Raw genomic sequence first — 14,243 nt, forward strand, 5'->3', positions numbered from 1 at the left:
TTCAGTTACAGTTAATTAATTAATTTCTCAGATTTTCTTCATGAAAATCTTGCTGGCTCAATTGGGTAAAAGTTTTGTCAAAGGCAGACAGCACTATTTTTATTCATCAGCTATTTTCTACCCTGTCCTCCAGCAAGTTAGTAACCATTTGAAAGAACACATTTAAGGGAACTGCAAAGAGAGAGAAAATACGAACACATCAAACCAACCCAAACAAACCCCAAGATAGGAGCAGATCTGTGATCTGTGCTTGCAGACAAAAAACAAAACCAGGACAGATTTAAGGAGGACATCATTATCAAAATGTTGGCACCGACTAGGATAATGTCCAGGTTTTTTTCAATTGTGAACCACATGTTTGAGAATTCATTTAAGTATTTGAGCTGCATGAGTTTTTGTTGACAACAATGGAAAGCGTCCATGCCTGGCGTGTGCATAACATGTCGCAAATATGAACCAGTGGTTATTCAAGTTCCCTCTATTCCTTTGGTTAGAAATACTTTATCATGCCCCAATTCTGTGATGTAATTTTCATGGAATTAAACTTGAAGAGTTCAAAATTATGCAATTAATTGTATTCAGCTTCAATTATAACGACTTATTAATCAAGTCCTTTGGCAAGACACCTGGCACCCTATACAGTGGTTGTGGTGGGAAGCAGCTAGGCCTGAGGAACTTATTGGTTCATGTGAGCAAGCTAATTAGGTGAATTGTTGATTGATTGATTGCTTTATTGGTGGCTGCATGTAGGTAAGAGTGCTGAGGTGTAGAAGCTGGGATAAGTCAGGAAAGATCTAACTTAATTTGTACTGGAAAGACTGAAGGCTGTAATAAAATCATCTGATATTTATTGAGCACCAATTATGGGCAAGGCAGTGGGTTCGTCTCTGGGCTTCCATATTAAATTGAAGTATAAGACAGAGGTGTCTGGCCGGGCGCAGTGGCTCATGCCTGTAATCCCAGCACTTTGGGAGGCCAAGGCAGGTGGATCATGAGGTCAGGAGATCGAGACCATCCTGACTAACATGGTGAAACCCCGTCTCTACTAAAAATACAAAAAATTAGCCAGGCGTGTTGGCGGGCGCCTGTAGTCCCAGGTACTCGGGAGGCTGAGGCAGGAGAATGGTGTGAACCTGGGAGGTGGAGCTTGCAGTGAGCCGAGATGGTGCCACTGCATTCCAGCCGGGGCGACAGAGCCAGACTCCGTCTCAAAAAAACAAAAAAACAAAAAACCACACACACAGAGGTGTCCTTCCCTCACTCTCACCTTGACCTCCCAGGATGCTAAGACAGAAGCACAAGCAAATACAAAGAGCCACACAGAGTTACATGAGCACTAAGTAACGAACTCCATTTACTGAAGAGCATTTCTACTTTATAGAACTGCCTTTCCTCCATTCCATATCGTTCCAGTGGGCTGCCAATCACCCCCATCCATCTGCCCACATGTTGGGCACCTGACCCAGGTTAGGTCAATCAGATCTTTTGTAAATTTGGATCTTGAGTGGAGACAGACAAGGTGGGGGGAGGCAGTTGGCACTGTCACCCAGTGGCTGCCGCCAAGGAGCTGCTGGGATTCCTGGGGCTGCCACGGTTCCTTCCCAAAAAGTGGTTTTCAGCCCTTCTCTTTTGTGATCTTAACAGTGTCTCGGAAAAATCCTATTTGCTGTTTGTCAGCCAGAGTTAGTTCCTGAGGCACGAAATCGAAGACTCCTGATAAAGACAACGAATGCTCCCGAATTTGAGAGATGAAAGCCCTTCCTTATTAATGTAATAGTTGGAGTGGTGCTGAGGAATAGTGTAGAGAAATGGCCAGATGCACTGGATTCTGGTCTGGGTTGCTGAATACTTGCTGTCTACAAAGTACTGAGCATTCAGAATATGCAACCTTGCAGATACACAACAAATATCCCCATTTTATAGATGGAGGAACTGAGGCTCGGGTAAGCTCTAAAACTTACCCGAGGCCGCAATGCTAGCAAGTAGCAAAGCTGAGATTTGAACCTAGGACTTTCTGACCTCAAAGCCTGTGGTTCTCTAGCTTGTGGCCTTGGGCAAACCATTTAGCCCCTATGGCTGCAGGTTCCTTAGTGGTAAAATTTGGATGACACCAGCTGCCCTGACTCCCCCACAGAGCTGTTGTGAGGATCAAAGGGGAGAATGTCTGTGAAAGCACTTTAAAGCCTGTGACACTCTCCAAATACTTGTAAAGGCTTCTAATTGTTAGGCGGAGCTCCAGCTAGGATGGGCAAGATTCTGAGAGGTGACAAAGGCGAGATGGGTACAGGGTATGATCACAGACACTGGATGCTGGGGGGAACTGGGGACATCTTGGTACATAAAGAGTCACTAGGGAGGTTGGGGCCAGCAGCTGGAGGGCAGCAGAATTTGATTTACCCATCCAGAACAATTAATACTGGAGCCTGGGGAGCTCGAAGTTTGAAATAGATGGTTTGAAGCCCAACAAAAGGAAGTGCTACTTTGCAGATAGTGAGTAAAGGCAAGTTCTCATCTTGAAGAGGTCAAGGTGTTTGCACATAAGTCCGTCATTTCATCAAGTCTTTACCAAAACCTTAGGAAGTTTGTGTCATCCCCATTTCACAGCTGAGATTCTGAAGCTCAGCAGAATGAAGAAACCTGCCTAACATCAGAGTAGAAAATACAGGAGCAGACTTTAAACCCTAGCCTTACTGAGCTTTCCACGTAGTCTCTAGCTTCTTCCGATTCTCCCTCCCACCTCCTCTCCTCACCCACAACTCATTAGCTGGAAAGAAAATGTAGACGTCCTAGTCTCACTGAATGAATATGCTGTGTGGCTTTAGATTAATCATGTAAACTCTCTGAACTGTAGGTTTCCCCATTTGTATGACGATCTGGTTGAACTCTAAAATATTCTGCAAGCATTATCTCCCCTGAGGCCTTACTCAGGGGAAAAAAAAAAAAAAACAAAAAACAACCTTTCGTATGCATAAATCTCTACCCTTGAAGATCCAGCCCCCGGTGCTCCTCAGCTGCATCCTAAACCACAGGTGGTAGAGTTTTATAGAGCTGGTTGCATCACCCAAAGGAAACTTCCTGTAGCTTTTGCAGTAGCCTGAAAAGAAACCATAGGTCCAATACATTGCTTTCACCGATGATAGTTTTACTGATCACATCAGTACCTTAGTTTGGGGTGATCTGAATGTTTTTCCCTTATTAGGAGACAATAAGTCTCCTAATCCATCTGACATTCTTCATCTGGGGAGACATTGCCCTTCTTGTTTTTTTTTTGTTGTTGTTGTTTTTTGAGACAGAGTTTCACTCTTGTCGCCCAGGCCGGAACGCAATTGCAACCTCCACCTCCTAGGTTCAAGTGATTCTCCTGCCTCAGCCTCCTAAGTAGCTGGAATTACAGGCACCTACCACCATGCCTGGCTAATTTTTGTATTTTTAGTAGAGATGGGGCTTCGCCATGTTGGCCAGGCTGGTCTCAAACTCCTGACCTCAGGCGATCTGCCCACCTTGGCCTCCCAAAATGCTGGGATGACAGGTGTGAGCCACCGTGCCCAGCCTGACATTGCCCTTCTAGTTTTACCATTTGTCCCTTTGCCCTGTTGCCCATTTCTCCTTAGAGACTAGAACATGTTAGCCTCCCAAGGATAATAATGGACAAATGGACAGGAATGAAAATAATTACCCAAAATTGGAGGTGATAACTTCATGTTCAATAGCAAAACTTCCTACTAAGGATCTATTTGCACAACCACCCTTGGCAGAATTACTGTATGCAGAGATGACTTTATCCCATCCTAAAATCACAAAAAGCACTGTCACCTTAAAAAGCATCACTGTAAGCAAGCTCACAGTGTTTAGTTTTGAGAGAAGTATCTCACCGACAGTGTTTTTATTGTCACTTTCTGTTCCTTTTGCGTAAGATTGTAAACCGCGTGAAGGCAGAGGCTCTTGTTTCTCGTTCACTAGAGTAGTGCCTGACCCATAGGAGACAATATATATTTGTTGATTGTTCCAACTTTCACTCACACAAGATTGTTAAAACTAGAGACTTACGAATTTCAAAAGTGATCCAGGCGTGAGGGAGATAAGGGAAAAGCATCCTGTTTTCCGGTTCAGTTATGTCTATGATTACACCAAAGCAAGGGGCCCCACACCATCACAGCACACACAGCATGGGCTTTGGGTTCAGACTACAGCTGCCTTCCAGCCCCTTCACTGATTAACTGCATGGCCTTGGACAAGTCACTAAATCTCACTGAGTCTCGATTTTTCATGTACAAGGTGGGTAACAATAGACAGGACTGTTCTGGGGAATAATTGAGATCCTTTCTTTGAGATCCAACTATCTAACAAAATGCCTGGCACTCTAACAATCGGTTCTCACTCTCCTACAGTCCAGGTTGTGGTGTCCAATAAAGTGGCCACTAGACACATGTGGCTATGGAGCACTTGAATGAGACTACCGCGGCTGAGGAATTACCATTTTAATTGTATTTAATTTTAATTAAATTTAAACACTGAAGAATTGTAAAATTTTTTTCCCTCTTCAATACCATTTTATCTTATTTTGATAAGACAGCATTTCACCTTACCCATTGCATTGCATAAGGCATCGTTATGATGCTGTAGTGCATGTATGGGACACTAGTATTTTTTCTAATATTATTCACAAACACATCACTGATCGAATCAGTGGACAGATTGACTCCATTCAAATGATTTTCTTCTATGCACTAATATAACAGTATAATGCATTTATTTGGATATTTCATGCAGACAGCTCCAGTTATAGCAATTCCTATGTAAACTGTAATTGGTAATTAAATCGAAATACTTAGTTTAATTATAATATAATTAAATTATGCTTCTAGTTAGAAAAAATAAGTATGGGCAAATTTTCAAATTTAAAATGAAGGCGTACTACGGATATGGAATTGAGTGGAGATGCAGAAGCTAGTCCCAAGACCCGAACAGTAAAGAATAAAAGAGACTGGAAGAAGGTGTTCCAAATCTCACAACATATGGCAATTGCAGTTGGCTGCCACAGAGTCAAACAAAAAAGCTGTTAAGAAAAAAAAAAAAAAAAAAAAAAGGATAATAACGCGGACAATATTAAAAGCTATTTAAAGCAAACACACATTGAATTTGATAAGAGGTTTCTCTCAATAACTAAAAAAGAATTGAAGAAATTAGTCACCTGCAATCAGTATTAAATGTCCAACAAAAATGTCTTAAGCAATTCTTGACAAGATCTGATCTTGTAACGCTGGTCAGGTATACAATGGCTTGAATTCTTTCACAAAAATCCAAACTAAACCAAACCCGAACCCACATGTGTAGATGGAGAGATGGTAAAAGAAATCATTTCGGTTGTGGAAATTTTTTTAGAAAATTAGGAGGAAAAGACTAAAAGATATTTTACAAAAGCAAAATTTCAATTAAGCCATCAAACAAGTGACTGTAGAATGAAAGACTAACAGTGTCAATGATCAACTGACTCAAAATGTGAAAAATGAGAAGGTCCTTTTTTTTAAAGCTTTAGATAAGCCATATAGAATAAGAGACTGTGCCCAGTTAATACGGGACACATTTGGTTACATTTTTGTTTAAAAACACTTCCAAATTTACTTAGAAATGGTGTCTCCGACCTAAAGAAAAAAATCAACTCAATGTGTAGATAGCTTTGAATATTTTAGATATGTCAAAGAAGAGTTTCAACTAGATAAGAAAAAAAATCCAGTTTTATCAACAAGACAGATGATGGCCCTGCTATGTTAGGTCAAAAATCTAGATTTATCAGAATTTTAAAACAAGAGACAGATTTTTCCCTTATTGCTTCACTCCATTGTGTGACACACACTGAAAATATTTGTGCTAAATTTTTTTTAATGAAAAGTATCACGGACACAGCTGTTAAAAATCATTCAGTATGTACATGTTGTAAACCACGAGTATATGGAACTATTGAAAGAAATAGAAAATGATATATTTAATGATTGTGTACTCTTTACTAATGTTGACTGCTTAAGAGTTGTGGAAGAGTTTTATAAAGATTTACAATACTAGTAACCCCAGTTTAAGACTGTCTTGAAACTAAAAGAATAATTAAAGTAAAAAAAAAAAATGGCAGCATGATTTATGGTTTCTCAACTATATCAGACTGCACACAAATGATCTAAATGTAAGTTCTACAGAAAGCAAAAAGAATTTATATTGAAATATAAATTCTTCATAAAGCAAATTAGTGATGTTTTTACACATTTTTTAAAAGCATGAATTGAGATGCATATTTTAATTGTAATCAACTGTTAGGTAAATTGGCAGCAAAAATTACAAGAAAAACGTGAACATCACTATGTTTATATTGATAAATTTAGAATCGCTTTTCAACTTATGCAATACTCTTTTGAAATCAATGTTAATATTACGAGTTGATATAAGAATTAATTTATTTAACTTGGACAGATGTAGTTTTAAAATTGATATGGTTTTGCTTCAGAGTCAAATTAATTATTTGAAGCAAACACATGAACCGGTTTTAGAAATAAAAATGCAAACACTAAGGGAAAAATGTTTTGCTACAAGATTCAGTTATTGGAAAATTTTTAAGTACATTTGGAACAACTTGAATATGTGAATCCACTTTTTCAATTGTAAATTTTATAAAATCTAAGTATCGTTCAGGTATTTCTGATGAAACTTTAACAATTGAATTGAGATGTATCTAAGTATAAAACAGACAGTGGAGTTCCAAGACTTACTATGAAGAAAATAATGTAAAATATCTTGTTAATCATTTTTATTTTATATATATATATATTTTATACTTCAAGTTCTAGGGTACATGTGCTTATCAGATGTTGAGATGATCATAGTTAGGATATATTGGGTTAAATCAAATACAATATTAAAATTAATTTTCTTATTTCCTTTTTACTTACTTTAATGCTGCTTCCAAAAACTAAATTATGTGTGTGACCTGAATTAGATTTAAATTGGACAGTGGGAGTCTGTAGGTACGAACACTACGCCACATATAGGGCTACCTCCCCCCACCACCTCAAAGGCTCCAAGATTTCTTCTTCACAGTGTTCCATCTGAGTCTGCGATTTCCTGTGTGAAAAGGACAAGTCCTGTCCTGCCAATTTAACCTCACTCCATATTTACCCATTTGCTTTTTAAAAATAAGTATACCGTAATTCTGTAATAATTTTCAAGTTTTGTTTTTATTTTCTTCAAAATTAGATTTTCACATAATTTATAGAATCAAACAATTCTATAAGACTTATTCCAAAAAGATTATCCTACTATCCAACCCTCGACCACCACCTATTCTCTTTTTCAATAGCAACCAGTTTCAATTATTTTAGCTGTTTATTTGTTATTTACCTCCACATATAGAAATAACAGCCTTGTGTTTCCTACCTTTTGAATTTTCAATTTTAGGTATCATATAGGGAAAATAAGGATTTAGCTCTTATTCATGATCTCCCATTCCTTTATCACAGACCACCACACCACCATTACTACCACCCACATTCACACAAACTGTCTCATGATCCCTTCAATATAATTATATCACACTTCTGTTTAGGTTAATACTGTGTTTCCATTAGTATGACAATTTCAACGTTATTCATAGCATTGAACCTATAGATATGAACGATATATAGTATAATATCTTTACTTTTCCTTTCTTGCACAATTTTGTTCTTCCTAAAGTAATGCTTTTTTTTTGTTGTTTACTTTTCTATTTGTTACTAATTCAGCCTCTATTTTCCCCTAATAACCTCAAATCTTTCCTCTCTGTATTCAGACACACCAGCGTGTTCTATCGTTTTCTTTACTTGGATTAATCTCTCCTGGCATCTTCTGACCTGCCCCACTATAGGCCTGTTTCACACTCTATTCCTGGGAATTCATTTCACCAAAGTTTTGAGAATTTCTTTGACTTCTTTCTTCTTGGATCCAGTGTCTTTATGCTTTTATTCTTGTGCAGCACATTACCTACTAGCTAGCTTCCTGGGAAAAGGTACATGAGATGTAATTTTTGTGAGCTCCTGAAAGCCCATATTTTCTTTGGTCTACAGCCTTTCTTTATTGATAGTTTAGTTGGGCATAGAAATCTAATGGGAAAATATATTTGCTCAGGATTTTAAAAGATATTGCTCGATTGTTTTCTAGCATCTGGTGGTGGTGTGAAATCTGATCCTTGATTCTTCATATGTGGCTTGTTTTATTTTTCTCTCTCTTTTTCTCTCTGAAAGCTTATAGATTTTTTTTCTTTATCCTATGATCTGAAATTTCACAATGATATGCCGCATTGTCCTCCATTGTTTTCTGGAATTCATATTATTCAAATGTAGGATCTAATAAGGGGGAAGTAACGTAATTATCTTGTATTTTCTCTCATTTATTTGATCTTCATTTTTAAAGGTTTTTTTTTGCTTTATTTTAAGAAAGATTTTCTCAACTTTATCTTATGAGCTTTCTATTGAATTTTATTTATATACTATACTTTTAAGTTTCAAAAGGTATGTCATGGTTGGAATGTTTTTGTCGCCTCCAAAACTCATGTTGAAAATTAATTCTTAATGTAACAGTGTTGGGAGATGGGGCCAAATGGGCAGAGCACTCATGAATGGATTAATTACTCTACAAAAAGAGTAAAAAGAGCTTCTGAGAGTGAGTCACCTTTCTTCTGCTCTTCTGCTATTTGAGAAATGGCATTCTTTCCCTCTGGAGGATGAAGACTCCAAGGCACCATCTTGGAATTGGAGACCAGGCCCTCCCAAGACACCAAACCTGTTAGCACCTTGAGCTTGTACTTCCCAGCCGCCAGAACTATGAGAGAATTTATTTCCATTCTTTAGTAAATTACTCAGTCTCATTATTCTATTATAGCAGCACAAACAACCAAAACAAGTGTTCCTTGTTCTTTATTTTTTTTTTCACAAAACCTCTTCTTATTTCATGAATCCTTTTATATTTCAGAGGCTGTTAATAATAGTTTCTTTTTTCTTTCTGAAGTCTGAAGTTTCATCTTCCTGCTTTGTCTCTACTTCTTCCAAGTTTTCTTGTTTTCTGTTAGTTGTTTTGATTTCAGTCATTCATGTTATAGGCTTCCTTAGGTGTTTACTAGTTCATAGCTGTTTATTCATATTTAAAAATGGAATTAAAAAAAAAAACTGATTGGAAAATTTGTCCAAATGGGTGAGACCTGCTGACTGTGGTATTCTGACTGAGTCATTCATGTGGGACAACCTTGATGCCAGTATCTTTTTTTTTTTTTTTTTTTTTTTGAGACAGAGTCTTGCTCTACTCACTGAGGCTGGAGTGCAGTGGTGTGATCTCAGCTCACTGCAACCTCTGTCTCCTGGGTTCAAGCGATTCTCCTGCCTTAGCCTCCCAAGTAGCTAGGATTATAGGCGTGTGCTACCACGCCTGGCTAATTTTTGTATTTTTAGTAGAGACAGGGTTTTGCGATGTTGTCCAGGCTGGTCTTGAACTCCTGGCCTCAAGTGATCTGCCCACCTCAGCTTCCCAAAGTGCTGGAGTTACAGGCATGAGCTACTGCACCAGGCCCAATGCCAGTATCTTTAGGACTTTTTCCTCTTAGATTAGTTGGATTTTTTTTTTGTCACAATTCATTTTTATTGATAGAAAATAAACACTTATTCCAGTTTCAAAGTTGTTATACTTGAAGTTGCTATTTTAAAAATATGAATTTTAGGGCTGGGCACGGTGACTCACGCCTGTAATCCCAGCACTTTGGGAGGCCAAGGAGGGCGGATCACAAGGTCAGGAGATCGAGACCATCCCGGCCAACAGGGTGAAACCCCGTCTCTACTAAAAATACATTAAAAAATTAGCCGGGCGTGATGGTGGGCGCCTGTAGTCCTAGCTACTCGGGAGGCTGAGACAGGAGAATGGCGTGAACCTGGGAGGCGGAGCTTGCAGTGAGGCGAGATCGCACCACTGCACTCCAGCCTGGGTGACAGAGCGAGACTCCCTCTCAAAAAAAAAAAAAAAAGAATTTTAAATAATCACTTAATAATCCTGCTTTCACTAAGACAGTAAAATGTGGCTTTAAAAAAAAGTATTCAGCACCATCTGCTTATAGATCTTTCAGAATTTGTTCTTAATGTTTCTGGAACTTTCCTGTCTGTAAAGTACAGGAATAAATGAGCTACATAAGAAAGCCTCTCTGGCACAGGCAATGGGAAGTTAAGCAGTCATCATAAAGGAATCAATGTACATTCTGCGTGGTGATTTGGACTACAGAACAGTCTCTTCCCTTCTATGGTAGCTCAAGAGAGACATGCTTCTAAGCACTGAGGTATGACGAGTCTCAGATTGTTATTTGCTGTTAGAATTGGTCTTCCCAGCTAGTAATAGTAAATCTCTGGCACAGGTGTTACTGGTCCTTAATGTCCTGTAATTTTAGGAAATTCTGTAAATAGTTTTGATTTAGTTCAATTCATTCAGAAATGAAGCATGTTTAATTAAGTTCACTACTCTGACAGAGTAAGGATATGTTGGTTTAGCATCCTTATAAAATATATGTAATGTGTAGGTAAATCATGGTCCTAAATCATACTTAGAACACTACATTATTTAAACCAATATGTCTTTTAACAAAATGTTTATAATTAAAAACAGCTGATGAAACTATATCCAAAGGTATAACAAAGGAGACTGAGCTCTGTGTTGCTTAAAGAACTTTTAAAAAGCCATTCAAGGAGGGGTAAAGAAACCCACTTCTCATTCTCATTGTAGAATTCCTATTGGGGCTGGACCAGAAATTAGCACTTCTAAATACTTCAGACAAGTCCAAAGTGTTAAAAAGCCTTCTAGGCAAAAGAACGTCTTTCTGCATCAGTGAGTAGCAGTGCTCACCAGAATTTCCTAATAACACAAAAACAAAGGCAAGTCTGTACATTTGATCAGATGTCAAAGAAATGGGAGGCAGACTATTATCTCAGCCTTAGTCAGGGCTCCTGCTGGCTTCTTCCTACATACTGTTCACCAATTTGAGTAAAGTGGACTTTGTGAGAGAATAGTGTTTGATGGCTAGGATGTCTTTTGGGCATTTCTTCCTAAGTGGAATACACAACATATAAGCGAGTAGGGGAAATAATAGAGGGAAGCTACTCTTTCCAGCTCAGAAGGAGTTGGTGATGCCCATATATACATTAGAGAAGCCCATGGGATCCTCTAGCTGTGGATAGTGGCTAATACGGTCATCCAGAATCGACACTGTGGACTGCAGCAGCATTTTCCTGTACAGCTCCAAAAACTCTGGATAGGGATTTACAGGATCCAATGGCCCATAGATACAATGAATGGAGATAGTTTCAGAGGCAAGAGCTCCCACCTAGTGCTTTCTAAACTGCTTCCTCTGATTGATGTACTCTAAGAGACTGTCAGAGATGAATTCCTGTCATTATTGCCGACCCCTTTCCACATGTCCCACAGCTTGTTTTCAAAGGGCTGAGTATATGGCCCAAAGACTGGCGTGAGACCTCAAGAGAATACAAAGAAGTTCATCAGCCGCGTGAGGATGGGTGACAGCACACCTCCATGTTTGAGTAGCTTTTGGAGAAGGAGTAGACAGTGAGTCTCAGGAAAGATATCTCCAGTTGACAGACAGATGCCACAAAAGGGCTTCCAGGATGCTGGCCTGCTCAAATATGGAATAGTGATATGGTCTCAGTTTGTTACTGAAGCCAAAGCCTAACAAATCAAGGACAATCACTCAATGAAATCTCAAGGTCAGACTTTCCCAAATCTTGTACCAATCATAGCTGGATGTTGGAAAGCCATGTAAAAGAACAACTATCTCTGGACTTCCAACCACATCCACAGAGTCTTGGTAGAAGATAGGCCATCCCTTATAAGTGAAAAACTTGCCTGAAGACTTCCATGAGTGAAGGGCAAGGGAGAGCTGAGGGGGTGGGATGTGCAGGTATGTGGCAAGCAGGGGCACTTTCAACAGACCCACCTTGACCTACCATCCCCTCATCCTGATTCAGGTTAAGACCTGGGCTGCAGGACTTCATGTTTGGGGAAATCAGTTGTGCATGCTGGTTAGTTGGATTTCTTAGTGTAGAGTCTTCTAATCTCCTGTCTAGAGGATCTAAAGCTGACTGCCAGCATTCTAGAAACAAAATAAGTGAAAGGGTTGAAGAGGGAGAGGAGAAGTTTAAAAATTCAGCATGTACATTTTCACTAAATCTCTATCCTCAATTGTCCTAATGTCTCATAGCCCTCAGTCCTCTTACTAGAGAGAACAAACCTCAAAAATTCTGCTTAGGTGATACTAAGGCTATCATTCTAATAAATGGAATTGGTAAGGAGATTCAAAATCTAACTGCTTTTTTTTAAGTCTTTCTGTTTTTATCCTTTCTTCACCCCACTTCCAGAAGTATCCAATGTCATTAACTTCTGAGCCCTTTGACATTTCCATGCTACAAGTTTCTTCCTGGATTTTTCCACTGCTGGCATAAGATTCAACTTTTTCAAGTCTGCTGAATCAGTTATTGTCTTGTCTGGATTCCTCGAAAGCAGATCGTGAGACAAAGGCTGATGCGCAAAATGTTTATGTGTGGGTATGATCCTGAAACTTAGGAATGGGGGTGAGTCAAGAAAGGAGAAAGATAGAAGAATGCATTATATTGTTGGCCACAGCTTTGGGGCACTTGTATGTGAGTTGTCAACCAGGTTCCTCCAGGCATCCCGCCACTTGACATCAAAGAAGCCTAAGAGAGGCATTGTCAGTTTAGATTTCTATGAAGGTGTTTGAAGCATGCTGAAAACTGGCCTCTACAGTTATGGCTGGGACAAGAAGTGAGACTTAGAGGATTTGTTGGATTTGTGCTGAATCTACCATCAATCTATAGATTAGGTTAGGGTGAATGAGCATCTAAACAGTACTGAGTTGTGCAAAGCATTAACAAGGTGTGGGTGTGTGTGTATATATACATCTTTATTATTTAGGTCTTTTTTATTTCTCTTGGCAACATTCAGTATGTTTTGCACTTCTACTGGTATTGCGCTTCTATTGACCCACTTTTCCTTTGCCATGTCCAGTTTGCTGTTAAACACATTAAATAAATTCTTTGTTTCCAATATCAATTTTTTTATTTGTAAGATTTTCATTTGGTTCTTTTTAATAGTTTTTGGCTGTCTGCTTACATTCCCTATCTATTCACACATGTTTTTCACTAGACACTTTAACATATTTTTTTCTACTTATTTTAAAGTCCATGTCTGATAATTCCAATATTAAAATCATCTCTGGGTTGGCTTCTACTGACCTCTTTTAACATAAGTCATACCTTCTTACTTCTTCACATATCTCTTTAATTTTATGCTAGTAATTGTATATTAAAGAACAGTAGCTTAAAAAGTGCTAACATCAGCCAGGTGTGGTAGCTTGCACCTATAATCCTAACACTTTGGGAGGCTGAGGTGGGAGGACCATTTGAGCCCAGGAGTTCAAGACCAGCCTGGGCAACATAGTGAGACCCAATCTCTGTGAAAGAAAAAAAAGAAAATTTTAAGTGCTAATATTTACCTCGAGAAAAGGGCACACCTCTTTTGGGTCGGTCCATGAGTGTGGCAGGCTGAGTCAATTTAATCTGTAGTTGGACTTGGTTGCAGCTTTAGCTAGATTCACTCACCCTGGCTGCAAATATTTTGAGGAAGGGATTAGGACTTTCCCTCAAACTGGGCTTGGGATATGAGCACTGGACAGACTCTAAAGACCTCTTTGTGCTTTATTGCCCAGCCCTCATGTTTTAGCTATGGGAGATTTGTATCTGCTTTAAGCCAGGCTGCCAACCTTTTGGGTTGCTGGACAACTCTCTCTGCTCTCCAGTTCAACTTCCAGCCTTTTGCTTCTCAGAAGACTCCTTTCTGCCTTTCTTTTCTGTCCCCAGGTATTGGAGAGCCTCTGCAGTGCATTCACAGTGCCTCAGATGGGTATCATTCAGCTGTCTTGTCCTGACCAAGGCTGGGAAAATTTGAAATGATGTACGAAAGATATCCAATATATTTACCACTGCCCTTCTGCTTTTAAGCCTTCAAAACTTTGCTACAATCATCTCCTTTCCTATATGCATTGTCCTTGTGGTTTCTTCTTCTTCTTCTCTTTTTTTTTTTTCTTTCAAACAAGGTCTCGCTCTGTCATCCAGGCTGGAATGCAGTGGTGCAATCTTGGCTCACCACAACCTCCACCCCCCGGG

General features: G+C 39.0%; 1 pseudogene; it reads right to left on the reverse strand.

Annotated features, from left to right (window-relative positions):
- Window positions 1-11,158: 11,158 nt before the first annotated feature.
- LOC100988194 (mesoderm-specific transcript homolog protein-like) lies at window positions 11,159-12,019 on the reverse strand (annotated as a pseudogene).
- Between the last annotated feature and the right edge of the window lie 2,224 nt (window positions 12,020-14,243).

This window comes from Pan paniscus, chromosome 16, assembly GCF_029289425.2.
Source record: "Pan paniscus chromosome 16, NHGRI_mPanPan1-v2.0_pri, whole genome shotgun sequence".
NCBI lineage: Eukaryota > Metazoa > Chordata > Mammalia > Primates > Hominidae > Pan > Pan paniscus.